Consider the following 21,119-nt stretch of genomic DNA (forward strand, 5'->3'; position numbering starts at 1 on the left):
TTTGCTTAGCTTAAGGTAGTCTAAGAATGTGAGATCTTATTTCAGCATGACTAAATGTAATGTCTTTTGTTATAGTCAATCAAGAAACAAGAAGTATGAATTAAGAAACCTTTCACTATGTCATTATACAGGTTTATCTATAGTTTTATTTTTTATTTTTAAAATTTTTAAATGTTAATGTATTTCTTTTGAAAGAGAGTGCACAAGCTGGGAGGAGCAGAGAGGGGAAGAGAGAGAAGCCCAGGCAGGCTCCATGCTCATGCTCAGGCTCCACCTCAGGAACCGTGAGATCATGACCTGAGCTGAAACCAAGAGTCTGTCACGTAGCCAAGGGAGCCACCCAGACAACGCTATCTATATTTTTAATCTATAGTTTTAGAATTAGTTTTGATACATTACTGTTGATATATAAATTTTAATTGGATTATGTTTCAATATATTTTATGAGGTAAGGATACATGTTTTCCCATGTGCATAATTATTTTCCAGGTTCATGTGTGATCTCATCCTTCCATATTTCACAGAGATGACAGGCCAATTTTATCATACAATAAGACCTCACACAGTAATGCACGCACTTCTCAACAATCTGTCTCTGCATTTGTAACACACGAGCTTAGTGACCATGGTTTTCAGGGAGTCTTATTTATTTAGCAAGTATCTTCTTGTTACACTTGTGATTTCTATGTATTATATGTTCTTTACTTTCAATATAAAATTCACAATCACATTGAGATCCATAAACAGTTTTGGAGAATTTCAACTGAAATAACGTTGACCAGTTTAGAGGGATTTAACATTTTACACTTTTGTTTTCCTGTCCATGAATAGGACAGATCTCAATTAACTTAGTTCTTTAATTTTTAGAAGTTTCTCTGACCATTTTTACATTGCAAATTTATTCTTAATATTTGATATTATGTTGTACACTTTTCAATGATGTTTTTTCTCTTTAAACTTTCCAATTTTCTGTCTTTTATAGAAATGCAATGGACTTTCCCATATTAATTGTTTATGTATCAATATTTATCTATCACCTGTCAAATTCTTCCATTTTACCAAATAATTTACAGGTGAGTTATTTTGTGTTTCTATATATATGATCATATTATAGGTAAAATGCTTTTATTCCTAATTTAGAGTCTTTATCTTCTTTTTTTGTTATTTATTTTAAGAGAGAGAGAGAGAGAGAGAGAGAGAGAGAGAGCACGAACTAGGGAGGGGCAGAGAGAGGGGGAGAGAGAATCCCAAGCAGGCTCCTCACTGTTAGCACAGTACCTGATGCAGAGCTGAACTCCATGAACTGTGAGACCTCGACCTGAGCTGAAATCGAGAGTCAGACACTCAGCCATCTGTGCCACCCAGGCTCCCTTCCAGTCTTTATCTCCTAATTATCTGTTTTCCCTTTTTGTCTGGGGTGGAACCTCTAAAATGATATTGAATATAAAAGGTGATAGTGGACTAAATTACCTTATTCCTGTTTTTAAAGGGATTTCTTCTAATGTTTCAAATTTTAATATCTTTTCTCTAATGTGTAACAGATCCTCTTTAACAGAGAGCAAGTACAAATTAGTTCTGCTAAATTATTTATCATAAAAAGGCTGCTATATAGTTGTTCTCAACTGTTATCAAAATCTTTTCACATAACTAGTATCCATCTTTTCACTTTTATCACTATTAATTTTTGTCTTTTCTTCATCAGCTGAATAGACATATGTCTGTTTTGCTAGGTTTTTAAAGAATCATCAAAAAGAGAAATTAAGACAATCCCATTTAAAACTGCATCAAAGAGAATAAAACACCTAGGAATAAATTTAACCAGAGATGAAAGACCTGTAAACTAAAGAGCATCAGACACTGATGAAAGAAATGGAAGACACACGTAAAGGGAAAGGCATCTTATGCTCATGAATTGAAAACATATTATTTAAATGTCCATATTACCAAAAGCAATCTAAAGATTTCATACTACTCCTACCAAACTTCCAATTTCCTTTTTAATGGAAAAAGTACAAGTGGTCCTAAATATTGTAAGGCACCACATAAAACTCCACAAATTCAAAGCAATCTGAAGAACAACAAAGCTGGAAACATGATGCCTTCTGAGTTTAAACTATATTACAAAGATACAGTAATTAAAAAGTTATGGTGTTGGCATAAAAGCAGACACAGACCAATAAAATGAAGAGCCCAGAAATAAACCTGTGGGTATATGGACAATTAATTTATGGCAAAGTATACAAGATATATCATGGAAAAAAGGCAGCGTCTTTAACTAACAATGCTGGGAAAACTGAACGGCCATAAGCAAAAGAATGAAACTATACCACTATTTTATACCATACACCAAAATCAATTTGAAATTGCCTCAAAACTTAAACCAAAGACCTGCAACCATAAAAATCCTAGAAGATGACTTAGGGGATAATTTCCTTGAAATTGGTCATGGTGATTTTTTTCTTGTGTGTGATACCAAAAGCCAAAACAAACCAGTGAAACTATGTCAAAGTAAAAAGTCTCTGTACAGCAAAAGAAACCAACAGAATGAAAAGACAATCTACAGAATGGGAGAAAATATTTACAAACCACATATCTAATAAGGGGTTAATATCCAAAGTATATAAAGACCTCCTACAAATCAGTATCAAAAAAATTAAGAGTTTGATTTCAAAATGGACAAAGAAGCTGAACAGTCATTCTTCCAAAATCAACATGCAGATAGATGACCAGCAGGCACATGTAAAGGCACTCAACACCACTAATCATCAGGGAAATCAGCAGATCAAGCCACAATGAGACATCAGCTCACACCTGTTAGAACAGCTGTTATCAGAACGCCAAAAGTACGTTTTGATGAGGATGTGGAGAAAAGTGATCATTTTGCAACATATACATATATAAAATCATGCTACACACCTGAAACTAATATGTCAATTATTTAAAAAACAGCAGAGGTAAGAGGTCAAATGAACCCAAGGATAGTAATCCTGAGAATATTTTAAGATGCTACACTGAATTTCTAATTGTAATAGTTTTGTGTTATTTTTTACAGCTTATTTATTTTGAAAGAGAGAGAGAGAGAGATGGTACAAGTGGGGAAAGGGCAGAGCGAGAGAGAATTCTAAGCAGGCTCTGCACTCTCAGCACAGAACCCAATGCAGGGCTCAAACTCATAACCTGAGCCAAAAATCAAGAATCAAACACTTAACCAACTGGGCCAGCCAGGCATCCCTATGTTAATATATTGTTAACATAAATAAGCTCCAGGAATATGATTTAGGTGCCATTTTCTTAAAATTTAAGTCATATCTAAAGAATTATGAGTCAATGACATTACTGTATGAAGTATATTTCCTTAGAGAAATAGAGCTCTCTTTTAAAAATTATTTTTATTATTTGCTATGTAAATATTGTACCTATTTGATCATGATAGGACTTATTCATCCTTATCTTTTGAATGCAATTTCTTACTTTTTTGACATTGGGCTCTTCATGTTAGCTTCAACTACTGTCCTAATATAAGTTTCTCCCACTATTCAAAAGCAGAGTGTCATGAAAACTTTCATATGCTAAAATAGTATAAAGTCTGAAGGTACATTTCCCACGAAGTTCACATTATGCCACTTTGCTTTCAGAAAAGATGTACAGTAGTACCTGTTTCACTCACCAGAAATTTTAAGAGAATTTAATCTCTAGAGATAAAAGTCTGGTGTCTCAGTCCTTTAACCATTCGACTCAGTTTCAATTCAGGTCATGATCTCTCAGTTCATGGGGTCGAGCCCCCAATCCTCAGCCCTTCTCCCCAACATTGGGCTCTGGGACAGCATGGAGCCTGCTTGGGATTCCCTCTCTCTCCCTCTTTCTCTGCTCCTCCCCACTCACCCTCTCTCTCTCAAGGTAAATAAATAAACTTAACAAGCTGTTATCATACTAATGTAAATCTTTCATAAAAATTAATGGGCACAACAAACATTTGGAAAGTGGGGTATAAGACTGGACAGTAGATTAGCACAAACAGAAATGAATAATAATACATGTCCAAGAAACACATGGAAATGAATATACTGATTTTATTAAATTTTTTTAATGTTTATTTTTGAGAGAGAGAGAAAGACAGAGTGTGAGCAGGGGCGGGACAGAGAGAGGGAGACACAGATTTGAAGCAGGCTCCAGGCTCTGAGCTCACTGTCAGCACAGAGATGTGGGGCCCGAACCCACAAACTGCAAGATCATAACCTAAGCCGAAGTTGGCCACTTAACCAACTGAGCCACCCAGGCGCCACTCAAATATACTAATTTTATATAGAACAGGTTTTGGCAGAATATAAAACTCTGGCACGTTTCATTTAGATAATTTAATGATGAATGTTATATTGCTTAGTTTAAATTCTGAAACTGATTTTACAACCACTACCAATGTGTGATTGAAATGTGGTCAATGTTAGGAGGAAGCTACTGAAATGTTAATTTTATAAAAATTATGCACAGATGGGCTCATTTTAAAAATGGAAAGCATCAATATAAATTAAGACAATCCTATTATTGTGTTTCAGTACATGTCTGAGTTATAACAAAATTCAGCCTCGTTTGACAAAAGTAGAATTTGAGAATTTATGAAATGAAACTCAGTAAAAGAAAAATCAGACAGTAATATACCATAATTTCAGAGGAAAGAAAAGAGGTAGTTTAAGGACAAGCATATTAACAGAACCACAAAATCAAACAGAAAGCACTGTACTCATCTTATAATATAGGGCAATTTGAACTTCACTTAGTCTTCCAAACTCTGTTGGTAATTAGCAATTTCCTGCTCTCCCTGGCTCCTGGGATGTAGGCACAGACATATTGATCTACATGCTGGTGAAGTATCATTTTGCAATAAGTGTCTAAGTGGTGCTGCAACACTGGTACTTTGATAGCAGAAGAGAAGAACACTCCAGACCCATCTCATTATGAAGAAGTAAGACAAATGTTGGTCCATTGAGAAATGAAGCAGAAAAACAATGGTTGTTGTGAACTGTGCATCCAACCATGGTACTCTTTCACATATTATCTATTTACAATTTTTCCTTAAAACATTAAATATATAAATGTGTTTTAAACAAAATATGATCTACATAATGTAATATATGAAAATACATGGAAACGCGTATAAAGCGATAGGATAAAATTCTGTTGGGCTTAAATAAAGCCCCTGAAGAAAAAGTTTGAATACCTAAAACTAGAGTAAAAGAAAATGGTGGAATGCTTTTGCGTTTTTAAGACTTAGAACATTAGCTTAAACGTAGTGAGAAATAATGGGAGTGTTTTCAGTAGGAAACAGACATGAAAACATTTGTATTTTGGAAGCATAATGTGGCATCACTGTGAACAACATCCACCAGGAGTAGATACAGGTAAACTAGTTGGGAGACCATTGCAGAACTGCCAGGGAGAAATGGTTTCCTAATAAACAATCAATAGGATTTAATAATCGGCCAGACGTGGATGAAAATACCTAGGTAAGGGGCATGGAATGAAAACAGAAAGAGCTCAGAACAATGACCACCATTCCCCAAAGAAGGCAGCTACAGCGGTCACAGTTGAGTAAGAAAATACAAAGTCTGATTTGGAGAAAAAAGATAGGAGGGTTTCCAGAAAATAAGATAATTGGAGATGTTAGGGAACCGAGAATTCAAGATATCAAACTCATCAACAAGGTTAAAAATGAAAATCGTAGGATGAGAGCAAGACCATTTACGGACATTGTAGGTCCTGCATATCAGTGAGTTCTTACTCAGACCAGCTACCCCAGTCCACCTCCCCTTCATAAACATCAGAACTTCCAGCGACGTTATGCTTCACATTTTTGTTGGTAGAGTTTTCCCCTTCAATAAATTCTAAGCTCTAAGTTCTTACCTTTTGTTGATTTCACACAATATCTTTTTTAATAAATCATTTTAATAGGGGATTTATTTTGATAAAAATTTCACGTTGGTAATCAAAGTTAACGTTCATCCAAACTTGAACTTAATAAATCAGTTTATTATGCAATCACAAAATTTTTGAAAAAATCTGAAAAAATATTTCTTTACTTTAAAACATGTTCCTAAAATACTTATAGAATTACTTTAAATTGATCAGTACAAAGTTTCTTTTAGCCTTACCATATAATCCATGTTTCTTCTGTAATATTCATTCAAAAATGAGCAACTATATCTTTCATAAATCTCTTGTTAGACATTTGGAGGCTGATCCCAGTATAGGATTCAGCAATATGCCATTAGAATTTAGGCCTCAGATAAATGGAACTGGAGCCCAAATTTATATCCTTCTTAAATGCTTGCTACGATAAAATTTATTGTGAAATATCCAAGTCAAGTCCTTGGAAGTTTTTATCGAGAAAGATAACATAGCAAAGTAATGGTGCTTGAAATTTGCTTTTTTTTTTTTTAACTAAGTATTTCATCATCTAATCTCTTCTTTGCTTGAGAATATGGACATATTCACTTTTATCCAAACTTTCTTGCAACCAGAATATAAGTAATTAACTATCTCCATTACTTTGCCAAAGATTTCCGAAAATAGGTCTTCTCTTAAAATCCAGAGTTTAAAAAACTAAATAGTAGGGCAAATAAATGCAATTCTTCAAAGCACAAACAAGAAAAGAACTCCTGTTACATTAGTGTTTCTTGACAGAATGTTCATTAGATGGTATTTGTATGCTTTACAACCCAGGAGACTATCTGAAGACAGTAAATGCTACACAGTAGAAAACAGAAGGAGTAAAATTGTTTTTATTTTTTTTCTCATTAATATCAAATTGAGGTTTTGTACATGTAGGGAATAGAAGTCAAACATTTAGACTTTCATAAAAGCCATGCTAAGTATGGCCATGTGACTGATTTTATATTTCACCTCTTCACAATTTCAAATCCTGCTTAAAATATTGATAAATAGTTTAATGTAAAAAGTTTCTAAAGCTCCTGAAAATCTAGGATTTTTTTATATTTTATATTTTTGATCAAGCCATAACTATGTAGTTTTATAACTATTTTCCAAATATTTAAAAATTTAGATTTGGTCATATTTCAGACACTCGGTGTGTATACTAAAAATTATTATATCTACTTGCTTAACACTCAGTTTTGGCTTGTATTATGAACACTGCCACTGAGCAGAAGATTTCTTTCCCCAATTCCATTTATTCTCATTTTATTTACCACTATTGCTTCCTTGAAAGTAAGCATAATTATTGTTCATATTCAATTTTATTATAGAAATATGTAATATGTAAATATTTATGATTGTGACATTAAAAGTTAAAATTTCACCTCTTAAATATTAATACTAGGTTACTATTCATGTTTCTCTAATTTTTATCATTTAATTTTTATTTTGAAAATACTTTTGGTAAAATATAGAGAGACGATAAAATACTTGTACTCTTCATATATTTTTGTTCACTGATATAAATACTCTGTATATTTATCACCTAAAGGAAAGAAAAAAGCATTTTTGTAGATATACATGTGCGTACACTTAGCATCAGAAATACACTTAATTCACTCTAAAAACATAGCTGTAAAAATAAAAATAAGCTACTCAATTACAAATTATATATTTGCTAAGTAAGATTGTTGTAATTATGAGACTTCATTGCTTTAACTGTCCTTTAAAGCCTCTGGAAATGTCTGGATCAGTAAAAACAAGTTCCTGAGTTTATTGAAATTAATTTTAAAATAGCACATTTGCAGTAGCTTTGGCAAGTCTCAAGATCATATGTATAATCCCCAGGTTTTATTTTCCTGTGTCTGAGATCAAATATCTTTAAAAATACTGTCAAGTGCACATTGCTAACTAATTGGATAGTTCTAATACCCCTTAATTCATTCCTAAATGTTGAAATAAATGTGGCAGAAGTCTAGCTAATGGTATAAAGCATGAGGCTCTGAATAGGTCTCCCATTCCCATGAAATACAGCAAATAAATATTACACAAAACACTTAATGGTTCCTTAAAACTTGCATTGATTTCTCAAATACCTATAGGCTTCTCATTTGAAGTCTATGAAGCAATATAAATAGAAAATTGTTCCTGGAGAGGGGCACTTGTGGGGAAGAGCACTGGGTGTTATATGGAAACCAACTTGGTAATGAACTATTAAAAAAAAAAAAAAGAAAAAAAACCAAAACAAAAGAATAAAGAGACAAACAAACCCCCAAAAAAAAGGAAAGAAGAAAATTGTTCCCCAACCTTAACATACTACAAGCTTAATATGACATCATGCCTTGAAGAACAATACCATTAGTCAAGAGAAACATGAAGAAATATTGGAAAAAGACACCACAAGTATCATATAATATGTGTGTGTGTGTGTGTGTGTGTGTGTGTGTGTGTGTGTGTGTGAGAGAGAGAGAGAGAGAGAGAGAGAGAGCGAGCGAGCGAGCGTGCGCTGTATAGCACAGATATGGCCATCTGTTCTTTAAACAGAAATAATATATTGAAATGTCTAACGGGTGTCATGCAAGCACTTCTTTTTTCTGAATTTTTTAATGTTTGTTTATTTTTGAGAGACAAAGCATGAGCAGGAGAGGGTCAGAGCGAGAAGCAGACACAGAATCCAAGCAGGTTCCAGGCTTTTAAGCTGTCAGCAGAGTCCGTGGTGGGGCTCAAACCCATGAACAGTGAGATCACGACCTGAGCCAAGGTCAGACCCTCAACTGACTGAGCCACTCAGGTATCCCACAAGTAAGTACTTTCAATTAATAAATGTTTTTAGGAAAAAAAAACATCTTCATCATCATGTTCTTTTCATTAGGGTCAGATCTAAGCAATCGAATTCAACCTATGGGGAGGATTATGGAGCGTGACTTTCTTGGACAGTGAAATTTTCTCTAGTTTCTAAAATAAAATTGTGATCTGCTTCCAAATTAAACTGCAGTGACTCCAAGGCGTCGATTGCTTACTTTACACTGCGTTGTTCCTTGCTACGACATTCCTGTGAAGCACTTCCATACTTCTCATTCTAGAATTGAGAAAATGAAAGATTGACGCAGTTACATAAGCAAATTGTCTGGCGCCATTTCAGTAGTAAATGAAGCTCGAATGGGGCACAAATCCCCAGGACTCCAAAGCTTATGCCATTAACACTGTATTTATGGTCTGTCAATCATCTTTACCCTCACTGCCAAAAGCCACTTTCAGGTGAAGAACAATAGAAAAACAACACAGAAGCTATCAAACTAATATCCCTGGCTTGTTTATTCTAGCTCTATTAAAAAGTATTGTCTTCAACAGGCTTAAGCGACATTGAATCCCACTTCACCTGATGTGTATAGTTTAGTATTATATATTCAATCAAAACATCTGAAAATGTATTATTAATAAAGCTAAAGAATTTCAATGTCATTATAAGAAAAATTTGACAGAGCTCTGAGTGGGAGATCTGGGGTGTAGGTGGGAAGGAGACAGATGATGTCAGCCATGAACTTTTCAGGGAATACTTCAAAGATTTTTAGTGCTATCAAATGAGGATTTTGCACATAGGCCTCTAATTACGTAATTCATATACTCACTTGCTGTTGTTTTCTTGCAAACTAATTGCTTTTGATACCACTCAAAATTGTACTGAGTATTCTAATTTTTCTTATTTTTGTTATTCAGTTGAATAACAATAATAAATGCCCTAGAGCATGCATGTCAGTAGGTATGTAGAATATTCATTCTCTAATATAGATCATAAGAGCCTGGTCAAGACCTGAAGACAATGGCTTAATAAGACTTTTTTGGTCAGCAAAAGTTTGGTCATGTGGACATAAAATATGAAATGCATATTTCAGCTAGCATTCATACAAAAAACGTGTTTTATTAACCACTTTAGTGATTCTATTTCAAGCTGCATACGTTTTTTCACACAGACTAATGGAGGAGAGGTAAAAGGGAGGCAATTTGAAATCCTGTCAGTCATCAACACAGCCACGTGCTACTGTGCTTGTATTTGAACATCTCAGCCGCTATTCTGCTTTATAATTAACATTTCTGTGAATATAAAAACTGAGAAGACTATTTTTAAATTTAGTGTTCTCTTTAGTGAAACTTTAAATTTCACCATTCACCAGGTTCTCAATTATGTGACAAAGGATCCAAAGACAAAGGGAGGAACCGGATGAGAGGAAGTAGCTTAAATTCACAGACTTCAGTCATTTTGAAAAGATATAAACTCAAGGCAGTTTGTAATAATTATGCTTTAAAATAAATTCCTACTTTGTTTTCGGCTTCACTGAATTTAGGGCGTAGTCATGTGCATTAAGGGATTGAGGGGAAAAGGGAAAGACTGGATGGCTGAAGAAATTATTCACTCAGACTTCACTGAAGAGTGAGCAGAGATGATACACAGGCAATTAGAGATTCAACAAGTAACGTCTTATTATAATGTTTTTAAAAATTTAGACTTTTTTGGTGAAATTGCCTAAGATGAGTTGAATTTAAAATGGTGGGCACAGTATGAATTTATCATAGTTTAAAAGACTTTAAACTATCAAGAAAAAATATATACTTTCCATTTAGGATCAACGAACATTGAAAATAAACATGATAGATTATGGTTTTGGAGACAGGAGGGCTCAGGGATCACACGGAGCTGGCCTGTGGGTCATTGTGGACAAGTCTCATAACAGCAAGTTAACACTTCCCTAAAGGCTCAGCCATGCCTCACACCTGAATTAGCTGCTTTGTGTTCTACATACACATAGCCAACTTTACTTTGTTCCTAGGAGACATACATATTCTCTCTAGCTCCCACCTTTTCTCTGAAAAAACAGTGCTTTTTAGAAATAGAATTACTTTTTAAACATATGTATATTTGTACTGCACTCACCATTTTAAATTCATCTTAGGCAATTTAACAAAAAGTCTAAATTTTTAAAAGCATAAGATATTACTTGTTGAGTCTCTAACTGCATATTATATCTATATATTGCCCACATATTATACATATATTAACAACATACACATATGTTAATGAAACCAAACACTTTAGATGGGTTTAAATGAAAAACTCTCATAACTTTCTACCAACTTCTGATTCTACAGGCCAGAGAAACAATGTTAAGAATATGTTTGAGTTTTTGGATAACTTTTATATAATAAACCTACATGCATCCTTTTAAAAATTTATGTACAAGGATTACAATATATAGGAAAGTGCTTGTTTGGTGGATGAATGAATTAAAGAAACTGTGAACAAAGAACAAATCCTCCACAGGGAACTGTTTCATTTCTATGATATGCCAAGAGTTGGTGTTAGCACATCCCACAAAGAATGGATGTTAAGGGACTTGAATAGGCACATGGAGGTGATTACAGGCCTCCCCCACTGGCAGCCTTCCTTAACCAATGAGGGGAGGCAACTGGGAGGAGAATCAGAGGACTCTGTAACCTGCTTGGGGCCAGAACCTGTGCCCTCTCAGTATACCAACCCAGTGCATTGCTAAATAGAGTCATCTCCAAATGTGAGTGAGGTTTTTCTGGTGTTGCAAAGTACTTAGTCAGCATTCCAACAATTCCATCAGTTCTCCATCTGATGAATTAGGAAAAGCTGGCTTGAAGCAAGGACATGTGAGAGAGAGAAAGGGGGTGGGAGAGACTTCCTTTCCACAACTTAATAGTCTCATAACTGGTTCTCTTTTATAAAAGGGGAAATTAACATCAAAGCCTCTTGTAGCTCCAGAACAAGTATGTCGTTCATCTAGTTGATGAATGCACCTTCACTGAGAGATGTCCACTTTTTGTATCTTCCTTTGATGACTGCTTACCATGCCCCAAAACTATGGCTCTGCCTTATGTGGTCTTCTTGGCCACTGTTGATAGACTGCCATAGCCACTTGTATTTTCTAAGCCCAACACTTTTACTTCAAAAGATTCCTCAAGTTGGGGTGCCTGGGTAGCTCAGCTGGTTAAGCCTCCGACTTCAGCTCAAGTCATGATCTCACAGTTCATTAATTCAAGACCCATGTAGGGCTCTGTGCTGACAGCTCGGAGCCTGGATCCTGCTTCAGATTCTGTGTCTCCCTCTCTCTGCAACTCCCCCACTCATACTGTCTCTCAAAAACAAATAAACATTAAAAAAAAATAAAGATTCCTCAAGTTAAAAAGAATGAATAAATACAGCTCAAATAATAATACCCCCCTTCTAAACTACTTGATTTTGATTCTAGAATGAAATCAGAAACTGATTCTGAAGAGAAGCTGAGTTGTTCCTGCATATGTGGAGGAAGGATAATTACAATCTGCTTGACCCCCTGGTATGCTCTACATCCTCAGTTTCTTAGAAATGTAGGATTCCAAGCCCTGACATAGGTTGGGGCCCCAGATTCTATTAAGTTGAAACTGGTAAGGCATAAATCAAGAGTTGCCTGGTATTTGAGCGCATAAATTCACGGAGGAGGACATGAAAAGTATCATCAAAGAAAAAAAAATTACCAAGTCATTGATCCAAAGCCCCTAAACACAGAATTAAGTATGGATTAAATAACAAGCACCACCACAAAATGATGAATGAAACTGAGTTGGGACCAGAGCATTGGAAATAGGCAGGGATGCAGAATCCAAAGGCACTCTTTGAAGGTGGAAATAAAGCAGTCAGCCTCTTCATTAACCCTTTTTTCAGGGATATGGGGTGGTATAAATGAAGTTGACCCAACCTAGACACTCTAAGTTAAGTCTTCTCCTGGCCCTAGGTGGTTGGAGTAGTACAAGATTATTGGTACCTTCTCACTTGGGTCCTTTTAAAGGAACCAAAGTCAGTACTTCAATCAACAACTCTAACCTTATCCTCTAGTTCCAGGAACATGTTCATGCTTGTTCCTGTAGGATAAAGACCTTGATTCAATACTTTCCTCAATACTCCCATCTACTAGGAAATGGAATCCCTACTTATTTTGCTTGACTCTTAGGAATAGACAAACTGTAATAATCCAGATGTTCTATCTTGGTCTCTTTATTTGTACTTGTTGCTTCCCTTTGGGGAACTTCCTACCAAGCTGTATTCCTGCATTTCATAGCCCCCTGATATCTGTATGCCATCTTCCTTATGCCTACCCAACAGGACCTATGTGCCAGGTGTGGGCACAGTCCCAGAAGTACAAGGAGAAAAAGACATCTTTCGGATCCTCAAAGGGTTCTCATTTTAACAAGAAAGACTTATTAATGACCAGACGGACGACAATGCCTGAAGTGCCATAGAGTATACAGGAAGCTCCGTCTGCTCTGAGGTGAGGTAGCAACAACTATATGAAGCACATTGCAGTGAGGCAGGGCTGGCCAGGAAAAGCTTCAGAGAGGGCTAGATTGGGCTGTGGATTTGAGCTAAGAATTTTTCCAATGAAAACAAACTGGAAGCATCTTTCAGGCCTAGGGAACTTCACTGTAGGTGGCATAGAGGAACGAAGACTTACTAGTTTGGGAATTGAAGGATTTGCTAGTAAGGGAGGGAGGGTAGAAGGGAAACCTGGGTGGCTCAGTCAGTTGAGCATCTGATTTCAGCTCAGGTCATGAGCTCAAGGGCCATGAGTTCGAGCCCTCCATCTGGCTTTCTGCTGTTAGAGTATCAAACGTGGGCTCTGTACTGTCTCCTTCTCTCTGCTCATGCTCACTTGCTCTCTATACAAGCAAATAAACATTTAAGAGAAAAAAGGGAGGGCAGGAAATGATACAAAAACTGTGGCTTGGGGACAAAAGGGGGGGTTCCTGAGTATCATAATCATGAGCTGTGATTTTATTCTATAAGAAATCAAGGAGCCATCCACAGCTTTCAAAATTAGAGCATGATTATGTCTGGGGTTCACAAAAATAATGCTGATGGTAGTGTGAAAGAGGAATGTGTGGGGCTTAGATCTTCACCAGCTCTTATTATGGGAAGCTGATTATTCACTCTGCTCTCACAGTTACACCATTTTCCCTGATCTTCTTCTCTGACCTACATCCAATATGTCCTTATTTTGATCAAGTTGGATGCTAATTACCAGGGAAATCTTAACTTTCAAAATATCTAAGAAAATATGTTTATTTCCTGAACCAGAGGAGTATTTCCCCAATATATAAAATGGTAACATAAGCATGTGTAACACACAGCAGGAGACAGAAAAGATGTGAGTATTTTTGGGTAGAAAGTGCTTTACAAAGAGAAATTGGGCTTTTCTGATGGTATTGGAGCAAATCTGAATTAAGCAACAACATTGTAAATTAAACTTGGGCATGTGGTTCTTTGCTATCAGCTGGAAACAAACGATGATTTGAAGAGGGCGAAGATAAAAACATAGTAAAATGGGTCTAGGTTGCTGCAGTAAAATGATTATTTAGAGGACTTTGTAAGGAAAATATTTCTCACTGATAGAAATCACCAAACCAGGATAAAGATTAATCTTCCAAATATTATGAATGTAGAAATCACTGAATCAGACCAACTCAAGGTAAAGACAGGGGAGGCAGGATGAAAAGGTTTAAGATAGTACATAAAGTGAGGTCACAAATAGTTACCACAGTCAAAAGCAACAGATAGGCAAGTGAAAAATGTTTACAACTACTGAGGGACATTCCTTCATGGCCATATAGCTAGATACAGACAACTGCATGATCTTACATCCTGATACATGTCCTTCACAAAATAGAAAAATTAAAAGTGCACAAAGAAACTAAAGATTAGTCAAGGTAGAAATACAAGTTTGAAAACTGAGTCAGGCTTTTGGCTTTCGGTTGGGAGGAGACGCCGGTGTTAACAGTCCTCGGTCGTCCGGAATCCGGGTTCATCCGACACCAGCCGCCTCCACCATGCCGCCTAAGTTCGACCCCAACGAGATCAAAGTCATATACCTGAGGTGCACCTGCGGCGAGGTCGGTGCCACGTCCGCCCTGGCCCCGAAGATCAGCCCGCTGGGTCTGTCTCCAAAGAAGGTTGGTGATGACATCGTCAAGGCCACTGGTGATTGGAAGGGCCTGAGGATCACAGTGAAACTGACCATTCCGAACAGACAGGCCCAGATTGAAGTGGTACCTTCTGCCTCTGCCCCGATTATCAAAGTGCTCAAAGAACCGCCGAGAGACAGAAAGAAGCAGAAAAACATTAAGCACAGTGGAAATATCACTTTTGATGAGATAATCAACATTGCCCGACAGATGCGGCACCGATCCTTAGCCAGAGAACTCTCTGGCACCATTAAGGAGATTCTGGGAACCGCCCAGTCTGTGGGCTGCAATGTTGATGGTCGCCACCCTCATGACATCATAGATGACATCGATAGTGGTGCAGTGGAATGCCCAGCTAGTTAAGAACTACAAAGGAAAATATTCTAATAAAGGATCATTTTGACAACCAAAAAAAAAAAAAAAAAACACTGAGTCAGAATATATTAATGTCATTTGGTCCAACAGTTAACATCCTAATAGAATAACCAGATTTTAGTCTTAGAGAATGGAATCAAATTTTGGTTCTACCACTTACTAAATGCCTAGCATTTGGCAATACCTGCCCCATCCTTTGCCTTTGTTTGTATGGTCTAAAAAACCAATTCTGATTCATTAAATGATCCTGATTGTAAAGTTCTTATATACAATAAGCAGATAAAATGGGCTAGTAAACAAATGGTATTAGCACATATTCATTGCATGTTGAAAGACATTTTTCCACCAAATCAAGAGAGGTGTCTTGCTTCCAGTAATGGAATGCAGTCTTATAAATGATGACATTAAAAAAGACCAATAACCAATGGCAAATATCAATGGCATTACCAATCAAAGTATAAATCTTGCCCATCTGAGGTGGCTTCAACCAACAGTGAGAATAGAGACAGCAGAAGATCAGATTTATAAGGATAAATCCCAGGCTGGAGGTTCTGACTATCGCCAAAGTCATGGGGGAAAAAATGATCTCAAATTTGGAAATAGACAAAAGGACACAAGACTTCATTCCAAAGTGGTAGAGGGTGTTGTAGTAGCTCAATTTGTTGAGAAATTACCTGCCTTTCAAGGTATAGGTAGCTTTGTCTTCCTATTTAAGTATATGTAACTCTTAAGAGTTGAAGTTAACATGCAGAAAAGAAGTAAGAGTAAATGAGAGCAATGAAGATAATTTTACTCAATAGCATGATACATCTTCTGTCCACAATAAAGGGTGTTGTCTGGAAATACAGTTTTGTATCTATTAGCACATTCTTTGCCCTATTCCTTTGGCCAACCATTCTGTTCCTTTTTTTTTTTTTTTTTTAACTAGTCTTAACCATCACACTAATCCTCTAGGTAACTAATATATTAAAGGAAATCTCTGGAATATGTTCAGATTTTGTTTATAGGAGAGTCATTTCTAAGTTTTTGAACATAATACTTTACCACAAACTTCTTTAAATGGCAGTCCAAAACACTATGTGTATTTGTTAATGTTTCATTATAAATATGGCTTAGTTAACTATTTGAATGTAATGCACTGCAGATGTTGGGTGCTTGTAATTAATTCCACCATTTCAAAGTCCTACAGCTTCCTATTCAGGTGTTGCTAAAAGAAAAGCTTTGAATCCACAGGGATTGATCACATCTCCAGTGGGACAGCATCTCCCTTGAATCTGCCAAGTTGGCCAACCATTTACATTAACTTTGTCCACACAGCTGTTGATCAAAAAAAAAAAAAAAAAAAAAAAAAAAGGATGTTACCAGATGACCACATTGTTCACAAAAGCAGTGGAAGTATAAAAACTGACTACACTACTACCTGGAATCCAACATAAGAAGTGAGAGAGAGAAGGCGAGGAGAAAAGGTTTATCCATCATTTCAGGTTTCATCTGCACAACAGCCTCAGTGACCACTTTCCTACCTCCCCCTACACACACACTCACATCAAACTCTTCCCACAGAGAATGCATGGAGATACTACAGTAATGCAGCCTTTTCTGATGGGTAGGCACAGAATTTTTCTTGGGTAACCAATACATTCTTTTAATTTACAAGTACATTTATTACCTTATCTTACAAATTATTTAATAATAACTTACAAATTACTTACAAATAAGTATTTAATAAGCCCTTACTACACACAAAGCAATCTATAGGTTTTGTGCCTGTGTCTGCACTAAAGAAGAAATGGAACATAATTTTTGCTATGGACAGAATGTTTGTGTACGTCTGAAATTCATGTATTAAAACCTCATGCCCAATGTATTACAAGGTGGGGCCTTTCCGAGGTGCTTAGTCATAAAGGTAGATCCCTCTTGAATGGGATCAGCACCTTTATAAAAATGGCCAGAGAGCGTTCCTTTGTCCCATCACACAATCTTACAGTCAGACAACCCTCTTCTAGGAGGCAGTCTTTCCCAAGACCCCAAACCTGCCACTGCCATGAACTTTCACCCTTCAGAAATGTGAGAAATAACTGTCATTTATAAGCCACATAACTTATATTATCACAGTCTGAAGAGATTAAAACAGTCCCTTTAATGAAGGTACCCACTATTTATAACAATTTTTAAGACTATTAATAGTAATTCGTTGTCCTAAAAATGTTTATGAATTGTCAAAGGCCCAATTTATAAGTGAGAATTCCTTAAATTGTAATTTAGGTAAAAATGTTTGCTTTATCTGATTTTCCAGTTTTAAACAGTGAATTTACAGTATGATTCACACTGAAATCATTATCTGAAAATTAGATCAGCTGAGGCCCAAAAAGGTAGAGGACAAAGAGAAGATATCATCCGCCTACATTTCACCATCTTAGGAAAACATTTTCCAAACCATTGATGTTCATAAAAGTATTTCACGGATGCTTAAATGTTCTATCACTATTGCAAATATAATGTGAAGCCAAGTAGACTTGTAAGATATTAAATATTTAAAAAACTACCAAAATCAAAGAAGTAGATTAAAATGTACATACACATTGAATTTTCTATAAAAATCTGAGTCACCTGAGTTGAATGGTAAAATTTGTTTTCATTCTGAGACTACTTACATGTAAGTTACTTCCTTAAAGTTTTAGAGAAGAGGGGAAAAAAGAATATAGGACAACACATTTTTTTTGTGCAAGTCTGAACTTTAATCACAGATATGGACGTTACTGGTAAGAGGCATTGCACTTGAATAAGAATAGCAAAGCTTTTTTTTTCTCTTATTAATAACTATTCCTCACTAAGAATGGCTACATATACATAAAATAGTAATTAATGTTTCAGATGAGTTTGAAATACCTGAGAATGACCGGGTCAGATGTACTCTCATTTGGAATGTTCCTCTGACTCTTCCAAATATATGACAGCATATTTTGTAAAATCACTTTCTCCATTTGCAAATTAAACCATTTAATTGCAGTCTCAGTTTATATTCTTTTTTCTGATTTGTTTTGTGAGATATGAAGCCTTTTGAGGATGCCTCGGTAAAGATAACCTATTTCAAAAGTGGCTCTAAAACGTCTTGATCAGTCTGTCTGCTTTCAGATGCAGAAGTTTATAACCACATGTTTAGATCTATAAAATCTCTATAGCAAAAAAACAATGGGAAAATCCAAAGTCACACACACAGTAATATCCAGGATGCTTTACACCATGATTTTCAATTTACCAGATAATCCTGATTAGAGAACATACTACGACAAACTTGAACAAGGCCTCACCTTCTTGGTATTATTTTAAAAGTCCTATTTCTATTCTCACATCTCTTCATTTGGATCTCGTTCTGCAGTCTGTGCTAATCTACAATGAAGACCAGAGAGCTCCCACCTCTTTAACTAAATTTTTCTTTCAATCATTTATTACGCCAACAGGGCATGTAAAACATTTTATCTTTCTTCCAGAATGAAAACCTTTGTCTCCTGTTAGGATGATATTAGGTATTAATATTCAGGTATGCAGAATTTTATTTTAAAGTGGCTTACAGCAAACCTGTTTACAGCTAATCATAAGCTAGAATGCGGGTGTAGTTCTAAAAGAGTGTACTTTAGAAATCATCACCCACATGCCGTGTGGGGAAACTACCATCATCATTTTGAATTTAGCACTGGAGATACCAAGAGACACTTTCAGCATTCTATACCACTAAGTAGTTCAGGTTAACAAGTATAACCAATATATTTTCCTTATTTTTATTTTAAATTTCTATCTTGCATATATGCAAACATACCTTCATGTATGTTCATGGTTATATTTCAAGTATGCATAAAAAGAATGAATTTTTTTGTCACTGACTTATTCAGTTTTTAAGTACGAAAGTGTCTAGGCTGTACCCAACACTACTGAACCTTCTGATAGACAAGGGTGGCCATTTTAGTTCTTATGAATGGAAACCACAGCACAACATTAAAGTATATAAAATACAAGAGCAATGGGACTTCATTAAAATCACATTCATTTTTATGGAGTTTTTTGGTAAATTACTGCTTTTTAAATGGTGAATCAGGAAGCGCCAGACGCCTCGAAATCACAGGAACCAGCGCATTTTTGTTTTCCAATACTCTGGCGTAACCATCTACAGTCTTTAAGTTGAATTAGGAGTACATTGTATAAACAGAACACGGATAGTAGTAAAAACAAAGGATTCATGTATTTTTAAACTCTGTTCTTAAGATCAGGAATCATGCATGAGAAATCATTTTACTTTTTAAAAAATTTCAGTCTTCATATCAGTTTAAAAACGGAGTTTAAAGATTTTTTACTACTAGATTCGATATTCAATCATAACTGAACTTTTTTAGAAATTTGTTCTTTGGAAGGTATTTATTCATTTATTTAGAAAATAATTAAATGCCTAATGTGTGCCAGCCAACTCATTTCAATATTTTTTCACTGTCTAGCAGTTCAAACCAATAGTTTTGCTCTATTTTACCAAAAATACATCTCATATGAAAAATAACCTTATGGTGCACTCAGAAATAGTAATTAACAACATTGGTATTGGAGTCTGATGTATTTTATTTCATAGACTTGTTCTTTTAATTATACAACTTCCTTCAGAGCATGCTAAATTTATTAACAAAGAGAAAGCAGTGGGTGGGTCTTAGGAAGTGTAAAACTCAAACTGTTTTCTTCTCCTAGTAAGAATCGTGTAACAGGATCAAAATTCTGCTTTTCTGTAATTCATCAATTTCTTGATATTTTGCCCCCTACCCTGACAGACCCAAAGCTGATCAAAAGTATTACTGAGCTCCCTCTTTCTTAGTGTGAGATGTAGATGCTTCCTTGTTAAGGATGTGAACGTTTCCTGTTTAGAAGATGCTTGTGAGAGTATATCAAATACTTGCCTGATGTGGAGAAATTTATTAGAGAGTAAACTGAGTCCTCAAATCATTTTGTCCATGATGTAAATTGAGCATGAAACCCTAGGTCTTCAAAAGTGAAAGGTAATGGTGGAGTTCAGCCCATGAAATTTGTTTCCACTTAAAGATAGCTCATTATTCATTGGAATTTTAATAAATTCACAAGCACTTATTGAATGCCTACTATATGTACAGCATTGAATTTGATCTTTAGAGAATAAGAGAGGTATATAGTCCAGCTCTAGTGAGACTGTATCAACCATTTACAAAATGTACGTGCTTCTGTGTGTTCTTGTGCTCAGTTTAGAGGGGCGAATTTCAGTAATTTCTTTTGGTTTCTATAGAGATTAATTTCAAAGTCAGGCTTTACTTCGCAAACTTCATAGGGGCGGGTGGGTGGCTCAGGCTGGGTGGCTCAGTCGGTTACACATCTGACTCCAGCTCAGGTCAGGATCTCACAGTTCATGCGTTTGAGATGTGTTAGGTTCTATGCTGACAGCTTTGAATTCTGTGTCTCCCTCTCTCTCTGCCCCTCCCCTGTTCGCACTGTCTTTCCCCCCTTTCAAAAATGAATAAACTTCAAAAAATAAAAACAATTTAAAATAAAACTTTATTATTTACTATGTGTGTGACCTCATACAAGTTACTTACACTGTGTGCCTCAGTTTCCTCACTTACCAGAGTCCATGTATTAATTACCATTGTATTGCTAAGGTTAGCCTATATGTCATGCATTAAATAAATATGTTACACGATTAAACCCATTTAACTATTGTTTGGTCATAAAAATGAAATTCAACAGTAAAAATTACGTTACCTATAACCACAGAGACTATGTTGGCTGTTATTTGT

The 21,119-nt window shown here is 35.7% G+C and overlaps 1 protein-coding gene and 1 pseudogene across 1 annotated transcript in view; one reads left to right on the forward strand and one right to left on the reverse strand.

The window, feature by feature from the left end:
* The window catches only part of GPC5 (glypican 5), a 1,348,699-nt gene that overhangs the window by 515,052 nt on the left and 812,528 nt on the right, over positions 1-21,119 (reverse strand). The gene's annotated exons all lie outside the window — the stretch shown is intronic.
* Positions 14,760-15,352, forward strand: LOC115289386 (annotated as a pseudogene).

The sequence above is a fragment of the Suricata suricatta genome, chromosome 4 (genome assembly GCF_006229205.1).
Source record: "Suricata suricatta isolate VVHF042 chromosome 4, meerkat_22Aug2017_6uvM2_HiC, whole genome shotgun sequence".
NCBI lineage: Eukaryota > Metazoa > Chordata > Mammalia > Carnivora > Herpestidae > Suricata > Suricata suricatta.